This window comes from Ammospiza caudacuta, chromosome 6 (genome assembly GCF_027887145.1).
Source record: "Ammospiza caudacuta isolate bAmmCau1 chromosome 6, bAmmCau1.pri, whole genome shotgun sequence".
Classification (NCBI taxonomy): Eukaryota; Metazoa; Chordata; class Aves; order Passeriformes; family Passerellidae; genus Ammospiza; species Ammospiza caudacuta.
Window position 1 is genome coordinate 30,180,614 of NC_080598.1, and position 18,794 is coordinate 30,199,407.

Below are 18,794 nucleotides of genomic sequence, written 5' to 3' on the forward strand. Positions count from 1 at the left end.
GTGTTATAATATCAAACTAATTATAGTCTGGATTTACCAGCAAAATTACAATCTTTGCTTCCAGTTTTTTGAAATGTCGGAATACTAAGTCATCCTTTTAGGATAAACTCAGAATATTAATAGTTCACCATTTATATTCCAAGGAATAACAGAAATTGATCTTTTAAGATGCTCCAAACTATTGACCTTTTGACTAGTACTATATAGTATTTCATAAATCCATTTTCTGAGAAAAGAAAAATATAAATGCCCAGCATGTGCATACAACACACAACTAGAGGAGACAAGAAGGCAATCAATACACTGCTCTGAAGAACTTCTGCCAAAGCCTATGAAACTCTTCAGAGTAGATACACAGCAATTTACAGAGAAGAGCTGCTGCTAAGGACTGTGTGAGAATGATGCAAGGGAATATATACAGCTAAATGCTTAATCCAAACAACTAAAGTTCAGGGCAAACTCTAATTATAAATGGAAATAACACAAGTTTTTGGAAAATACAAGAAAATTGGCAGAGAAACTTTGATGAGACATTCAGATAGCATGTGAATAGCAAAATGTTGTCTGCACTGACACATTCAAGTGATCAAGAGGGCTGCCAGTGGCACAGAAGCAGCGCAGCTGGCAGCCACATGACTGCTCTCGAAGCATTGTGCTCAGCCTGCAGCACCAGCCATGAAGTGACCTGGACTCGTGAACAAAACCTGAGCATTCTCTTGATATATCAGTGTATAAAGCACATCACAAAGACATGGTGAGTGAAGCCTGACAGCTTGCTAAGCAGAACAGGAAAAAGAACAGAGGAAAAGATCTTTTTTCAGTCTGTAATGTCTGATCTCTTAGCATCCTTATCTTTAGGGCACATAACTAAATCTGCTGCAGTATTGTGATAAAGAGAGGACACAGGCTGCGAGTAGATAGGTGTGCCATCTCCTTAAATACAGGTCTTAAATAAAGCTCTGCTTTTTGCTAATGTGTGAAATGAGGACAGCAACTACTACACCAAGCAGGATGACTCCAAAAGAGCCTAGCTGACAGGATGAACATGAGGGAGTCCACACAGTGCAGGACATCTACCAACTCTGACAGGACTCCTCAGTGAGGGGAACACACACCCATTCTGCCACGCAACACAGCAATCCCTGACAGAGTTAAGGAGGGAAGACACAGCATCACGTTACAGTTTATGCAGTAACACCTCAGTTGTTCAAGGAGCATTGTACTTTTCAGCAGCAGATCAAGAGCACTAAAAAAGTCAGGCACAAAGATGAAAAACCACAGTGACACTCTTGCCAAGACCAATTCAACACTGCTGCCAACACCCCTAGCACCAGAGAGTAAGACACAGCCACATAAGTGGGTCCTTATGCACTGCCAAATGACAGGAGAGGTGGGAAATAGCTTGGTGTCTGGCTCTGGTGAAGGAAGGAGGCACTAAGGCAGGTGAATAAACATATGATATACTGCCAGCAGAGCAGCACAAGTTGCTACTTTATCTTCAGTTTGGCATGGCTGTAGAGAGAGGTTCTGTACAGTGCCAGGAAGCCTCTCTTGTTCACAGAATATTCCACAATCATCACATGGGCTCAGGCAACATCAAATCTACAAGCACAATACACAACAACAAAGGAGATGGCTGTATCTCATCTAAGACTGCCTAACCAGTTTGTCCCTAAAAAATATTGGTGCTGGAAACTACAAAGGTACAGGAGCTTCAGTCAGCAATGTGTCTTGGTCAGAGTATGCACTTGTTTTACAGCTGCAGTTGAAGGTGGCTTCAAGCAACAGTGACTGAAACTTGAGCTCCTAATCCAAGGTCCTTCAAGGTTTGAAATGGAAGACGTGCATTAAAGAACCAAAATGGAACTTTGGCAAAGGTATTTAAAGTTGGGACAAATCCAAAAATATCAACTTAATTTGCAGCAGAAAAAAAATTAGGTCAGACAGGAGAAAAGCAGATAGCATGGACAGCTAATCAGAAGAGGAGACAGGCTGCATCAGACCAAAGATCCACCTAGTCCAATCTTCTGTCCCTGACTATTGCCAGCAGCTGATGGCTAGGGAAAAATACAAAGACACACAAAGCATGTGATTACCCTTGCCAGAATATTTTCTGAGGATATAGCAAGCTGGGACACAAAACACAAAGTGCCAAGGATGGTATTTAACATTTTTTGTCTCCAAGTTTATCAAAACTTTTCTGAACCATGAAAACTTTACCACTCGTAATGCTCATAAAGCAAATTGTAACCTAACTCCATGCTGTAGGAAGCACATCTTTGTTTCCAGTTTGCCTTTCGCTGGTTACATTTGAGATTCATTAACCCTTGTACAGGAAAGCAGTGTATGGTTGCTCCCTGTTCACCTTTCAGTCCTACACAAGGAATACACCCCTACCATATGCCCCCTCATTTACCTCTTCAACTATTTGGTCATTCACTGATTTTGATCATCACCTGTGTATTTTTCCCAGTTGTACTATATCCCCTCTGAGATCCAGAGACCAGCATTGTTAGTAAGCACTAACCTATTATTTTCACAGAACCTGCAAAACCACATTCAAAAGAATGAAGTTCACCACTGAACATTTTAAAATTATTTATTAAAATTAAAAGTTATTTTATTTATTATTTTAATTATTTTAATTATTTATTAAAATTAAAATTATTTATCCTATGTCAAGTGCTTTATGATTATTTTCATTCATCATTACCTCAGAGTAGCAAGGTCTTTCTCCAGTTCTCCATCTTCCTTTTTGCTAATTTTAATACCCTTGTATCACCAGACTATGAAATTTCAGTATTTGCATTGTGTCGAGATCATCTGTAAATATACAGTACAGTACAGAGAGCTACCCTTTTTAGGCTGATGAGTTATCATTTATTAAGATCAATATTTTCACTCAAGTTCCATTAAAAAATATTTTTGCACTAAGTGTTCACATATAGAAAACCTGACTCACCATTTTCCATCTGGATCATTAACAGCTCTGCTTTCAAATTTGGAATGGATTCCTTGGGTACCTAAACACAATGCTCCCTCAAAATAAGGAGATGGACAGGATGGGGCCTTGAACAACCTGGCAACCATGGCAGGGGCTGGATCTAGATGATCATTAAAGCTCCAATCCAAACTATTAAAGGGACAATTGAGACAAACTGCTGGGTGACTTCATGGTACTGTATGACCAGGAGATAAAAAGGCAAATGAGGTTCTATGTGTGTACATATAAAATTATGTATATCAGAAAAATAATAACTAACTGTTATTATTAAACACATGAACAAATCTTAACTGTTCACTAAACACATGAGAAACTATTAGCAATCAAGAATAAGATCTTGTTATTATGATATAAGAAATATTGTAAGTAAATATTCAGAAAGAAAAGATGGCAACTCAATGCTAAATAGCAGTCCAAAAAAAATCAAATCTTAGGAATTCAGACAAAGCAGACGACAACATGAAGATCGTGTGTACATCCATGGTTCACTAATATATTGAGTATTGTATACAATAGCCCTTCCTATCTAAAAAAAAAAAAAAAAGGAAAGAAAAAAGAAAATAGAACAAGATAATCAGGGCTACAAACTAGTTTCCACGCGAACTAATGACTTACAATTTTTTTCAAAGGATGATGGAAAGTAGAGAGAGGTACTTGACAGAGATCTACAAAATTATTAGGGAGATATAGAGTTTAGCTAGGAATCAGCCATTTATGATGTCATTTAATAAAGGAAGAAAAAAAAAACAAAACAAAATAGGTCAGCAGGAGCCAGACTCAGAGAAAACTAATCTGTGAAACTTCTTGCAAAAGGATACTGTGAATACTAAAAGTTTACAATGGTTCAAGCGAACAACAGTCAACTACATGAAAAAGAAAACTACTGTAGGTTACCAAAAATACATATTAAATATATTTAGTGCAGGAAGTCCCTTACTAAAAAACAGAAAAGAACTAGAGGGAAGTATAATTTATATTATCTGTGGTCTTGTACTTTTCCTTAGGCATCCATGTATGACTACTGCTGAATACATATCTACTCTACTCTAGAATTTTACATTCATACATTATGTTTGGGAAGATGGAGAAAGGACAGAGAAATTATTCTCCCTGTACAACATATATTTAAATTATTTGAACTGATGAGATGCAACTCAAAATATTGTGCATAATTTTCTGTCAGTTACTTGAAAGAAGCTTCCACCCTAAAAGTGTTGACTAGCTAGCTGTTACGGGAGTGGCATCATAAAGCAAAACAATTCAACTCAAGTAAACTCTTCTTCTCTGGCACTTATGTGAAGTTATTTTGAAAAAATGTATTATAAACACTCAGAAACTCCAAATATCATTTGTTCTATCACTTCAACTTCTATTTTACACATGTTCTCCCTTCCACTTTGTGTTGGGTTTTGTGCTGTCTCAGTGTTTCCATACAGATTTTCTTCCCTCTGCCTCACTTCAGAAAATACTTGGAAATGCCTCTAATCTTTATACTCAAATAATTTGATAGCTTGAATGCAGAGAACTAATATATTAATACACATTTCCTAACCTCAAGACTATTTCTATCTTAATAAAGTTGGTGCAGATATCCAGGGTCAGATTTTTGACAATGAAAATTCACAGAATACATTTTAAATCACTGACAGTCAGAGATACAGCAAGGTTACAGTTTGAATAGAAAGAAAACTTTAATGTAAAAACTGATTATTACTTCTGGCAGTTGCAAAACATAGGACAGTAATTTTTATATAGGTGACAGGACAAAAATTTTAGACTGCTAAATGCCCGAGCTTCAAGAGAAACAAACATATTAAAAACCACAACAAAAGTGATTTTTGTATCTACTTTGTTACTTCAAGGAACTCTCAATACTTAACTTTACCAAAAAAAAAATTAAATCTCTTATGAGTAGTCATAAACAATTTCTGTAAAAGAACTGCAAAGACTTATGACTCTCTTTCCATAAGTTACTATGTAAAACTGATGAAAAAAAGGACAAAAATTCCAAAATCTTGTTGCCACTTGATACAATATTCACATCTCTTAATATACTTTTCACTTTTCTAAATGGTTTTGGTTGGATATTCCTCAACATTTAACTAAATTCTAGTATTTTCTACCTTTCCCATAGAAAACACATTACAGGCAAATCCTGACTACATCCAATACCATGGAAGCTTGCTTTGTTTTGGATTAAGGCATTTTTTCCCTCATTTCATTCAGCACATATACACCTATTTATGACATGGCACTACTTGCATACAAGAAAGAAGTCTACAAAGATTTCTACATTGTTTGCTAGAGAAGTGATCACACACTTTTAGTGACATAGAACTTCCTTCCCCAAGGAGACCAGGCTTTTACCACATCATGCAATATTTAAAATCATACAAGACCCTACAGCATGCAGCAAAAAACAGGGCAAAAGTATGCTTTTTAATCCATTTGTTGGTCACTATCAGTTGTCAAGGCTGATAAAAGGACAATCTGTTCCTGGACATTTTGTTGAGCTGGTAGCTGGTGATGGGAACAAGAGAAGAGATTCAAGTTTCAAGTGCATTTTCAGAAGTTTTATTTAAGTGTTGATGGCTGCAGTATTGAATTGCAAAAGTGACTTTAATTTGCTTCCATCCAACAGCTTTGCTTCAGTCTGGCAGCTAGTAAATAAGATCTCAATAACCACTAACAATTGTTCAGTAATAATTTTAAAGCTGAAAATTTAAAAAAAAATCATGAGAGAGGCTTACATTTACTTCTAAGAGAAAAAGCACTCATGGATAGAGCAATAGTCATATTCTCAAAATATTAAAATAGTTCAATCAACTAGCTAGAGATTTCTTTCTTTGTGTGTGTGTGAACTTAAATTGCCATGCATATGGTGATGCATAAGAAATTAGGCATATTAATCAAAACATGCAACAGATTAAAAAAAAAATCATGGAAATTACTTCCCACCACCATGTTTAGACTATAACATACAATTCACACACATGAAGCCTAAATAAATAAACAAATCCTCTGGGTTTGCCTTTAATACATCAACAGCTGCCTCCTTCAGGTTCTGTTACATTTCAGGTCCAATACTCTGCTCTAGCCTTTGCCTTCACACTACACAGAACAGCAGCCATGTCAAGAAATCCCAGCTCTTGCCTGAGAGCCAAGCAGCACAGCAGAAGGGCATCCAAACCTCTCACCAGAAAGGGCCTGAGGAAAAGGAATTAAATGGGAAAAGGGGAGAGAAGGAGGATGGTGCTACATGTTCTAACTAACACCTTCATGCTTCTCTCACATTTCTTGTTTCTACTTCCTCATAATTGCTGAGGCAGCCATCAAAGAGCTTCTTCTCTGTTCAAGATTCTCAGGTATAACTACATCAAAGCAAAAATTAGTTCAGGGAATCAGAAACATAGATTATATATAATACTGCTATGCTAACATACTTTTTTATAAAGAATATGACACAACACTTTTTGATACATATCTATATATATATATACATTACGTGCATGTGTGTTTTTATGATATACACATATATGCTTACATTATTTACATATTTATTCCATGTACACTGCTATATTTTTTACAGAAATACAGAACTTTGTATCAATGAGGATTCATGTCTTCAACCACAACTACTTACAAAAAATGGCAGCAAATTTGAGAATGTAGCTACATATAGATTCAAATGAATATGCCCTAACACTTACCAAATGGGTATGATATTTTAAAAAGTGAATTACTAAAGTAATGGGAGAGGGGCATGTTTAATAACAATAATTTAAACCAGTGCTATCACTGATCATCTTTACAATATTAAAAAAAAAAAAAAAGTGGTGCAGACAAAAAAGCAGAACTTTGTGGGTCATGGAGGAAAAACTTAAACTAATATCTGTAATAATACTGAAGTTGTTTATAGATGTTTAGTGCTACTTTCCAGATTCATCTTTGGAGGCTGCTCTATAGGATTCTCTTGAGGCACTGGGTGAAAGTTGTTAAGCTACAGGCAGAATAATGTTTTTTGCCTTTTATACACTGTCTGAAAATTCACCATAATGCACAGTGAATGCTAACGCACTTGTAAAAGTGCCTTGCTTGTGGGTGGTATAGGTGCATTTCGTATAATTTGGACAGCAAAGAATCTGGTCCCAGTGATGAATTTATCATGACTGGAGATGTTAAAAAGCCAGCAGCTGTGGCTCAGGGAAAACTTTCACAATAGAGTCTTTTTCTGATATAAGCAGCAAAGGCATACAGGCTATCCGTGCAAGTCCCAGGAGGCAGCGATAGAAGACGAGACACTCCTGTCAGTGGCAGCCCCCTCTCAGTACCGAAGCCATCAGGGGCTCGCCGGCGGCTCAGCACCCTGGCCAGCTCCGGCCGGGCAGCGAGCGGGGCCAGGACGGCGCGGCGCCCCGAGCCCCGCCGCTGCCTTCCAGTGGACCACAGATATTAGCGAGATGCTGCCAGGTCAGGCAGAACGTTCAGAAGGACGCATTTGAATAACTTGTATCTTAATAGGAATTTTCAAGGAGATCTCTGATTTAAAGGTTCCTGAAACATAGAACACTCCAGAAGATAACTGATATTAAAGTTTGGAAAGGATAAATTAAACTACTTTGGTAACTATGGGCCACTAGCTCAACATCAATTCCAGACAAATAAGGGGACTTGACTAATAAAGAACTAAAGGAAGACACTATAGCTATGGCCATTTAATTAAGTTCCCCGTCCTATCAAACTAACTTTTTACTATGGCATTACAAGTTTGGTCTGTAAGGGTAATAGTTATTATGGAACTTCTACTTCTGTAAGACATCTAAGTTTATATCACACTGTAGTGTCTTTCTGCCAGAAAATCAACAGGTCATACACAAAATAATAGGTCCCAAAATATAAGTGAACTGAACAAATACCTCTCTAATTACTCCCACAGGAATCAATTTCCTACTTAATACTGAAACATTTTTTTACTCAGGAAAAAATTATGAAGTTTGTAGTTGATACTGAGATCAGGAAGTGATAAAGGACAAATGACATCAAGAGGTTGCACAGACGGCAATCAAACTACACACGTGCCAGCTTAGATAAAACAAGATTTTATCCATCAAGGAACAAAGAATAAATGGAAACATTACCTAACACAAAGGAGTAATCCATTATTGCTGATATATGTATTTGTTGGATTACTAAAGTTCTGGAAATTATGGATGAATAGGCAAATAAATACTAAGAGAGATCATAATACCTCTCTATCCTCATTGTAGGATTGCTGCTACAATATTATATCCCATTCTGGTGTTCAGAATTATGAAGCTCAGTTCCTTCAGATTATCTAATAGAAATTGCTTTAGTCAAGGAAATTGCAAAAGGTCTTAATTCTGACACACAAATCATACAAGTTAAAAGTCAAATCTTTAGATTCCTTAAATGCATACAAATATCTCCAAGATCTTTAGCTTTCATTAATAAAAATACTCTACTAATAGAATATCTCATTAACTCTTTCAATGGATTCCTCATTACTGACAATTCTTAAAAGACAACACAATGATTTTCTACACTATATACTCTTATTCAACTACTACTAGCACACACAATTCAGAGAAGCCCTAGGGAAGCTGGTTTTACACATAAAGTTAGCCTCAACAATCACAACAATTCCTTTGGTCTTCACACGGTCAGATTGAGTAAAGTGATGAGGCTTTTGTTTTTGGAAGTTAATTATACAAGCATATTTCATTATGAAAATACAATTATCCTAGGCATATTTCATTTGCTGGGACTGTCTTAAGTTCAGAAAAAACATTCCAGGGATCAGTTGAAAAAATAAAACATGGCAGAACGATGAGGCATGAAAATCAGTAAGTTTATATTTTACAAACATGGGCTTCAAGAGGTTCTCAAAAATTATAGGAACTTCCTACACATCAGAAGAGTGCAAGATCAGATTTTAACTATCTTCCAAATAAATGTACAATTATTCCTAAAAACAAAAGAGCAAAGTTTCTGAGAAAACCTTTACAGGCTTTCAGTTTATCCCTTACTTAAATAATAAATAGTACTGAATAACAGTTTTACATGTTTTAGGAAATATGGGCTGTATGTAAATAAAGACATGAAGTTCCAAATCCCTCCAAATTAAAGCCAGGCTACAAAAATAATCCTGATTGTATTGTTGATCTATAACCTGCCATATTTGTGTATTTTAAATGTTTGAACACTTGATCTATAGAAATAATTTGTCTAACACTGGAAATTTTACTTCAGATTGACTGAGAGGAGATTTAACTTTGTAGATATGGAAACAGTTACACATGACATCATTATGGCAAAGCGTAATAACCCTACACTGATAGCAGTATTCTATACGTTCTTGAATTTACATAAAGGAAATACAGTTCTATGGTGGTTTTTTAAACACCAACAGTCATTACATTTGCTTGAAGCATATTCAGCTTTAAACTGTGGTGAGATACTTCTGCATTTTAAAATTATTATTTAAACAACAACTAATGTCAACTATAAGAGCATAATGTAGACACACAATCATATGGCAAGCAGGGTTATGAGATTTCTGCTGAGGAAGAGGACACATTCAATGATATGGGTGAAATCTGTGTACAGTCGGTGGGGTTTTTTTTTGTAATACCAGAAGATAGAATAGAAATAACACAGTTAAGAGTAGTAATAACTACATTCTTATTTATTAAGATCAAGATTGAGTTTTTATGTGTTTCAGAGTAAGAAATATAAAAGCACTCCATAATATGCGAACACCAAATATGACCAACATCTACTGCATGGCTACTTGTATGTCAGTCACAGTCCTGATTCAGACCATAAATCAATTCTGTCCAAACCTTTACTCCAGGAAAAAGAAATATTTCAGTGAGCAGGGCCTTACAATAGAATTGAAGTATTAACTGCCAGTTCCAACAAGCCAGACGAAGTACAGCTGCTCCCTGATTACGAGAGGAAAATGGACTGATCAAGGAAAGATACTTACAGAAGCACTGCCACATGACTGAGGTATCCTGGGCTCAAAATTAATGAAATATATCAGAACAACAGGAAGAAATGTCCAGTCTGAAATTAGCATGCTGCCCATATTTCCTTCAAATTAACAGAGAAGAAAGTGCACCATCACCTCAAAGCAGCCTTTCACATAAAATGTTCCTCTTTCTCTTGTGTCCTCCCTGAACTGACAATAGGCAGGAAAACCTGTCAGCTGAGCATGCAGGCTACAGTAAACAAAAGGATCTGATTATGACTATCTCAGCTATGCATTCAGGGTGAAGTTGCACATAATAGCATGACCTAGCAAGAGTTACAAACAGATATCAGCCAAAAAACAATACAAACAACTCCATTTTTACAATCATTCTCTGCCAAGTTAGTGAGTTGACTCAGTGTAGCTCAGAGATCAAAGGGCACTAGAAAAGGCTCAGGCAGAGAACATAATTTTCCATTTAAAAGCAGTAGCCAACTGCTAGACTGGTTTAACAATAATGCACATTTTCTTCTGCAGGAGCTAATGTGTGAAAAATATTCTTATATCCATGTTCATCCATATATAAATAACAAGTATCACCAGTCAGTCAATAACAGAGCTCCTTTCCCGCACACATCTCCTTCACTATAAGAGGGGTAACCCTTTACTGGGATTTGCTCCTCAGCTTCAGCATCAATTTCTTAGTTCTTGGCTGGTTAAGATGAGACCTGACTGGCTTAGCTAGCACGTTGCTCCACAAGATCAGTCAATCCTTTCTTCATACTAATCAATCCTGTGAGTCTTTCAAGATTTTTGTCTAACCAGATGAATTATTCAACTGGCTTTCTCACTGGATACATTGTCTTGCTCAAAACTGTAGAACTGTAATTTCACCTATAACCATCACAATTATCAGAATAATCTCTAGATCTTAATGAAAAAGCACAAAACGTCACACAGAAAAAGAACAGTGATCCAATCCTCTTCTTTAACTCTCAGAGTGCAACATGACAGTTTGTTCTAGGCTGACTTGACTCAGGGAATTATACTTTGATTTTATTTATAGACTACTGCAGATGGAAAATCAAAGCATCACATATGAAGAGGGCATTTAATTCAATCAAACTCAAGGAATACGAAGTCATTCTTCATCTGATACATTTTCTATCAGTTTATTATGCCCATTCTAGATCTATTAAGCTCAAGATGCTGATAAATGAAAGACAAGAAAATAATTATTTCAAGGCAGCATATAACTCAAGAATACAAATACATTCTAAAAAGTCACCAGTTTGATGCTGAAAAGTATATTCTATTTACAGATCACTGTCTCCCTTTTTTTCTAATTCTTCAACACTGCAAAGCTAGAGTCATACTTCATGCGCTCAAAGTCACACTGCTTGCCACGAGTGGCATTTGAAGCATCACTATGGCAACAAGTAAATTGACAGCTACAAGATACATCCTGCTGATACACCATGTAACCGAGCAATCTAAGTCTTACTATGTTGAACAACATTGTATCAAATAAGTGTGGTTAAAACCCTCACCAAACGTTAGTACTCTGAGACAGAGCATGACAAAAGTAACAAATACTATCTAAGAATTATCTGGGAAGTGACAGAGAGCAGAACTAACCGCCTCTCAGAATCAATAGGCAGCTGTTGACTGAAGACAATTCCCAACTACTAAAAAGATGCAAGCTCTGAAAGGCAAGATCTCTCCTAACTGTGGATGAGACTAGTGGAACAAATTTTGTATAACTTCAGTTTGAGAGAAGTGTATCAAAAACATAAGAAAATTATTTCTGTATAAACAGACCGGGATGACACAAAATCTGGTTTTTTACATTTTTCTGCGTGCGAACTCCACATTAGTAACCTGTCCCTGCAACAAGTAACAAGTCCCTTTGTAACACCCTAATAGAAAAATATGGCTACATATTAAAGAAACTTGACATCGTCTACAAGCTCTCAAAGCGAGTTCAGCATATTTTACTCTTCCTTTATGCATCAGACAGCTTTGTACGGGAAAGAAAATTACTCTCCTCATCAGTACCATCAGTGATCTGGCAAACTTCATCCCTGAAAGAGGCCTTCATCTCTTCCAACTACTACTTGCACTTAAATGCAAGTCTAAGCTACATACAGTTCTCCAAAAGAAAGAATTAGTGGATACAGTTCCTCATCAGTGCAATTCTTAATCGTTGATTAATCTCTTCAGACAATAAGCAACAGCACAAAATAACATTTAAATGATGCAATTCTATGATGAAAAGTTCTCAAACACACAGGACAAGAACCACAGAAAAACATGCCTGAACATAACAATAAAAATATTTTTAACTTTTTAACAAAATAGTTTCATTAAAAACACCCGAGACTTCTTCAGTTTCTCAATCTGCCCTCCTTTCCTCACTCCTCTCAGGTTAAATCTTTCCCTTCTCCCCAAAAACCTTCTCAAGTTTTCCGGGATTCATCTCCATTAATTGAAAAATAATTTTAAAAATAACTGTTCAAAAGTTATTACTTGTACAACATCTCAAAAATAGGAAAAAGAATTCTCAACCAGATCAAGAGGCGAAGTATCAGAAAGCCAGATTTTATTGCTTGAATTTTCCACTACTTAGGTTTCAAGACTAGTGACCTATAAGCTCCTACAGAGAATGATAGACTATAAATTTAAATGGCAAAGAATGGCATCTCAATTTCACAAGCAGCTTAAAAAAAATCCAAGTGACTAGATTCCCTCAAAAGAACACTACTGAACACCTAGCCCTGAAGCAAGGAGAGGGGAATATTCTGACTCTAAAATGTAAATAAATAATTAAAGTTTTAAAGGATAAGTAAAGACTGGATGATATTCTTAAAGAAGTTATTATGAAAGAACATACTAGATATAGTTACTAAAATCCACATGAAATAGTACTCAATATTTCTAACAAAACAAGGCAAGCCAACTTCTCTCTTTCATTCTGCCACTGCATGACAGAGAATACAGTACAAGCATTAGAGCACTCTACTTGTGCATGGAAAGCAGAAAAATTAAACTGCTCCATGTAGCTGTACTCTCTTATCCAACTGAAATAGCTTTTATTTCCACTTCTAAAAATTAATATGTTTAATTACCACTTAACTACCCTAGATACTATACTCTTAAAAAGAAAAAAAAGCCAAGTAAAAGATATGAGAAAGTTTTTTTCACCCTAATCCTGAACAAGAAGTCAAGTTCATAACAAGAAAATTTTAAACACACATGACCCATAGCTCTTAAATTCCTTAAGATAAACCTTGTATTTTGGCAATTTTGCATGTTTTAATTCTTGCCCACCAATGCTTTAACAATCGGCCCTTCAGACTGATCTGCTACAGATCCATGGCACAACTCGCTGCTCTGAGAGATCAGTCAAAGGAAGCTCTCCTTTGAGGTGAGAGCGTTTTCGCAGAATGAAGGAGGAAGGACAATGGCTGGTCCGTGTACCACAACACATCCCTGGGAGACCACAACTAATCCTGGGGTCTCCTACTGAAAAGGCAGCTGTTTCTCCTCCCCTCCAGCCTAACACAAAGGCTTTGTGTAGTGCTTCCCCAGAGAAAAAGAAACAGACAAGGCAAGACACAGGAACACACAGAAACTGTCAATCTCCTTTGTAAAGTACCAATTCACTCCTACTAGATAAACAAGCCCTTACTAAAATAGAAAACACAGTAGTATATTAACATACCATATACTGCAACTTGACACACTAAACAAATGCTTAACCTTCTGTACACAAATATCTAGCACTGGTAGAAACTGATCGTTTAGAAGCCAGTTTTGAACAAGGAAAACCCCACTCATATCTCTCATCTGTCATACTCAAAAATCTTCTTGATATAATCAGCCAGATTGAGAAAAGCCTCTCTGGAATTTGTGATGTTAGAAGCATCAGAGCCTGCAGTATGCAGCAGCAGTACAGTGACCACACTAAACATAAGCAATGTCACAATATTTCAGTCACTCAATTTGTTCTTCTTATTCTAACTTCATCCTTCCCAAACAGGAAGTTTAAAAAGATGCTGAGTTTCAAGTAAATAATCGTACATCAGGAATATATTATATTAGAGAAGAACAAAGTATTTTTTAGGGATAATTGGTTCCATCTCCACATTTTTTAAACTGCATCTTGATGAACTGTTTTCAAAATAACTTTTGACAAATGACTACTCATACTATTGCAGTCAAACTTTCCTATAAATAATTTCATTGACAGGCCAAACAAATGTTAACAAGTATACCTCTGGCTTAATGAGTTAAGAAAGTTTGTTAAACATAATTCACTCTGTAAAGCAAATGAATTATCATCAAAAAAGTATTCAGGACAACATTAACACAAAATAAAAATGCTGGGTATCTTTTTGTCATGAATTCATACATCAAAGACTTCAAAAAACATTACCAAAATCAAACAAGAGTAGCAAAATACATCCTAACCTTTTGCTTTCTCAACCCTTCTGTTCTTAAAATGAACTAACATACCTACAAGCATAGCTAGCATGTGTTCAACAGAGGTATGGCATTAACTACACAGAATAAATTTTAAAAATCTACTCATTCTTTCCAGAACCATAACACAAAAACTAACCACACACTTTAAGGCTAACAAGATACTTAAATAAATAGAGTATGATTTATTTCAAGGCTCTCAACATTCCCGCAATATAGTTTATTAATTCAGAACATTTAAGCTGAAATTACACTGGTTCTGCACATAAAGTCTAACTAAGTGAGCCACTACAGGCTATTTTGCAACTAATTTTCTATAGCCATTTTCAGCTTAACTATAAATACAGTAGAAGGTTCTCAAAATGCTGTGGTATGCTCCAGGGTCATTCCTTTGTGTCCATCTCTCTCCGCCCCCCACGACACTACATCAATATTATAATTATTTGCACTCCCACCCCCACTTACACTAGCAGTTGTTTCCAACTGCTCTGGCTCACAGCAGAGGTTACAAACCTCGTAGCAAGCTTTGTCCTCTCATTGCTTTTGCTCTAGAGTGACAACAGAAGCCTAAGGATGCCGCTGCAGCTCCAGAGATCATCAGAAGACTTGGGAACCAGGTGCTTTCCTACTTCCTCTTTGTGAAGCTAAAAGTACGTGCAATAACGTCTTTTTAACGCCGTTCCACACGCAGTTTGTGTTCCCCGGAGCGCCGTGGTGCGCGCACCCGCGGCCTAGCCAGGAATATCTGTATGCACGGATCGATGCAAGTGCCGCTAATGGCTCCAGCACTCAGAGCGCCAGGCGACAGACAGCCCGCTTCCCATCCAGCCGTGCCCACACAGCAGCCGTCACACGCATGCCACAACCCAGAGCTGGAAATACAGACGCAGCTATTTTAAAACAGAGATCTTTCGCCGTCAGAACACGTAAATTTCTGTATACCATTTGCCTTCTTGCACCAAGTGGGAGGGACAAAAAAAAAAAAAAAAAAAAAAATCCCATGCCAATGAATCTGAGTTCTCCGTAGAGGCCGGGACAGCGGTGACTGCTACTGGAGCCTGCCAGACCTGCCGACCTAACTCCATGGAGGGGATCGCCCCGTCCTGCCCCACTGGAATAAGCCCTTCCCGGGGCGGGCCGTGGTCCCCGGAGCTCCCGCGCCCGGCAAACTCCCTCTCCCGCGGGGACAGAAATCGCGACGCGGCTCCCACGCAGCAGCCGCTGGGGCCGGGCCGACGGCCGCCGGAGCCCGCGGGCCGCGCCCCGCCGAGGCGGCCAGAGCGCCCGCGGGGACGGGGCGCGGGGGTAACAGCGGCGGCCGCGGCGCAGCACCGCGAATCCTCACCTGGAATGGGGCCGAGGCGTCGGCTCTTCGAGGCGGGGCGGCGAGTCCCGGCGGCGCCCCCGGCCCCACAGGAGATGGTGTGAGCGGCGCGGGGCGGGGGCTACAGCGGCGCCCCCCGGCCCAGCCTCCGCCCCATGGCGCGCGGCGCGGTCTCTATGGCGACTGCAGAGCCGGGCCGGCCCGCGGGGAGGGGTAACGGCAGCGCGCAGGCGGAGGGCGCTCAGCGGGTCACGGGGCGGCTCGCAGCGCTCCCCATGGGGGTTGAGCCCCTCGCCGCGGCCGCCGCCATCCCTGCGGCAGTGCCGGCCGGAGCCCGGCCGCGCTCGCCCGCGCCGCCGCCCCCGCGCTCGCCCTTCCTCGGCCGCGGCGCCACCGAGCCCGCTGCCCCCCGGGGCACCGCCCACATCCTATTTCCGGAGCGGTGATTGGGCAGCTGGCGAGATTCGTCACGGGCGATTGGCTCTCAGCGCTGTCAATCCGGTCGCCGGGGGCGGGCGCACCTGGACGCGGCGCTGTGCAGTGCGGGGCTGGCTGAGCCAGCGAGCGCCGGTACAACCGTGGCCGCCCCCCCGCAGCCCCAGGACCGAGCTGCGGGATGGGCACCGGAGTCCCTGTTTCCGACGAGCTTCCGAGGGGCAGTGCCCGTGTGGGGGTCGGCGCTGGCCCTGGGCGCTCGCCGCCCCAGGGCCGCTGCCGGCGGGCAGCTGGGTCCTCGTTGCAGTGCCGCCTCCGCCTCATCAGCCGGGGCTTGGCCGCCTTCCGCACCTGGGCGGGCTGCCCGGGCCCCGATGGGCGCAGGCCGCTGCCCGGCCGCGGGTAGGGCTGAGGAAGGACAGGCCGGGGCGGGGCAGGCGGGTGGCCGCGCGTCTCCGGGAGGAGCTCTCTCCCCTTCGGGACACTGCAGACGGCTGTGTTCAGGCTCAGCCCAAATTTGCCCTTGAACATAAATGCCATTCACCATTTGGCTGTACGCCTAGGTTTTATTTATCTTGAGTTCTGATGGTGCAGCTCAGTGTTTCAGAGGAGTTAAAACACCACCTGAAAAGTCATGTGCATCTCCGTTGTGCGTGTCTTCTGGTTGTCAGAGAAACCACCCCAGGACTCCTGGCACCAGACTTCATCTCAATAAGTGATGGAAACACCACACGTATTGGTCCGGCAAGCACCTGCCAGCGGGTGCTATTTTGGAAGCAAATCAATGGATGAGATTCTCTTCTCCCAGCAGCTCTGAAGCTGTGTGAGAGTTTGCCTTTGTCTCCCCACAGTCCTCTGGCAGTTTCTCTGGCTGAGAGCCATCCTAGAGATGAGGCTATTAAACAATGCTCTCAAGGTACAAAAAAGCCTTCAAAGCACTATGGTAAACCTGTCTCTAACTTTCCTAAAGTCTGGAGTGAAGGCTAAAAGTTATCAGGAGAAGAAGATGGTAGCCTTTGATTCAGATGAACACTCCTTCTCTTCATGTACCAAAACTCTACATAAGTGTTTATATTTACAGCCTTAAATAAAAAAATAATAATTGCACATTTGTAATGGATTTGTAATGAATTCAGTCGTTAAATATTCTCAAGATGTTGATTGAGATCTCTGGTCATGGGAATGACAGAACACTGTGGTTATGGCTCTGGGGTCATTTGTGAGGGCTGCAGGCTGTCACCCAGACTGAGGGTCAAAGTGCCCCTGCTACGTTCCCAAACTGAGTTTGTCCAGAAAGTATCCAGAAGTGCTTTGTTTTCAGGAAGAGGAAAGTAAAGCTTTTGATGTCATTGGGGATGCTTATAGGGAATGACAGAGCACACTGGAAGAAGGTTACTTGAATGCTAAGGGGAGAAAATAGGACAGGATAATGAAGAAGACACATGGTAGGAAGAGAACTAAAACTGTGAGGCACAGCTGAAATGGATTTGTAAAATAGGGATTGTTAACCTGGGGGTGGGAATGAAAGAACTATAAGAAATGTCACACTGGGGAGGAATGTGTGTGGACAATTGGAAAACCAAGAACAGGGAATTTGTGGTGAAAAATGGAATGGCCTGCACTGTCACAGGACTGCATGGTGTTTCAGTTTGAGGGGAAATGCTTAGGTAACTCAGAGGGGACAGCAAGAACTTCAGAGGGGAGGAATAGGATTCCCTGGCATCATCTGTAGGGCAGGGGATCAACATTTTGGGACTAAAATTGAGAAGTTTTATATCCACTGGACAGTGGCAATGACTGCAACACATTTAACATACATTTCTGGTGGGAAAATCTAAGAGAATCTCTAGGGGGAATAGTTGGTTTTGGGAAAAGGTGGGAAAAGTCTGAGGTAACTTGGGAAGGATAGGCAGAGAAAATTTTGTGACAAAAACCTGAGGTAATTTTTAAAGGGCAGAAAGAAAATTTTAAAGGTAAACCCTCAGGTAATCAGCGGGGGAGTAAATGAATATGTTTAAAGGCAAAATCTGAGATAATTTTTACGGGACCAATAAGGAACATTTCTGAGGGAAAATCTGAGGCTAATCAGTAGGGGGAAAATATTTGACATATCGGAGATATTGGAGATAAAATATTGGACATATTAGAGATAAAACCCAAGATAATCATTAGGTGGCATTTTGGGGTTTAAATCAGAGGTAGTATACAGATGTAGATGAAGACATTATGAAGGGAAAATTTTAGATAATCTCAGTGGAATAGAACATTTTGGAATGAAAAATCTGAGGTAATCTAGACGGACCAGAATGAATACTAAGGGAGAGGGGGGTGACCCTAGTGATGATGAGGAGGTATGAGGGTCACTGAGGGGGTGTGAGGATCTGTGAGGGCAGCTGGATGAGGGCTGTGTTGCTGAGGGGCACCACAAGGCGCTGTTCCCGCCCGGGGCGGTGCCCTCGCCCCTCAGGTCCCCTCAGCGCTGAGGGCGGGAACTCGAAGCCACTGTGGCTGCCGCTCTCGGCGAGGCGTCAGGCGGGGAGCCACCCTCGGGC

At 40.2% G+C, this 18,794-nt stretch overlaps 1 protein-coding gene across 1 annotated transcript in view; it reads right to left on the reverse strand.

Moving 5' to 3' along the window:
- TTBK2 (tau tubulin kinase 2) overlaps positions 1 to 15,943 on the reverse strand; it is an 81,093-nt gene extending 65,150 nt beyond the window's left edge. Inside the window, exons 1-2 of the mRNA XM_058806183.1 lie at positions 15,829 to 15,943; positions 14,997 to 15,355 (exon numbers count right to left, since the gene is read on the reverse strand). The gene's annotated coding sequence lies outside the window, so the exon portion shown is untranslated. The remainder of the gene's footprint in view (positions 1 to 14,996; positions 15,356 to 15,828) is intronic.
- Between the last annotated feature and the right edge of the window lie 2,851 nt (positions 15,944 to 18,794).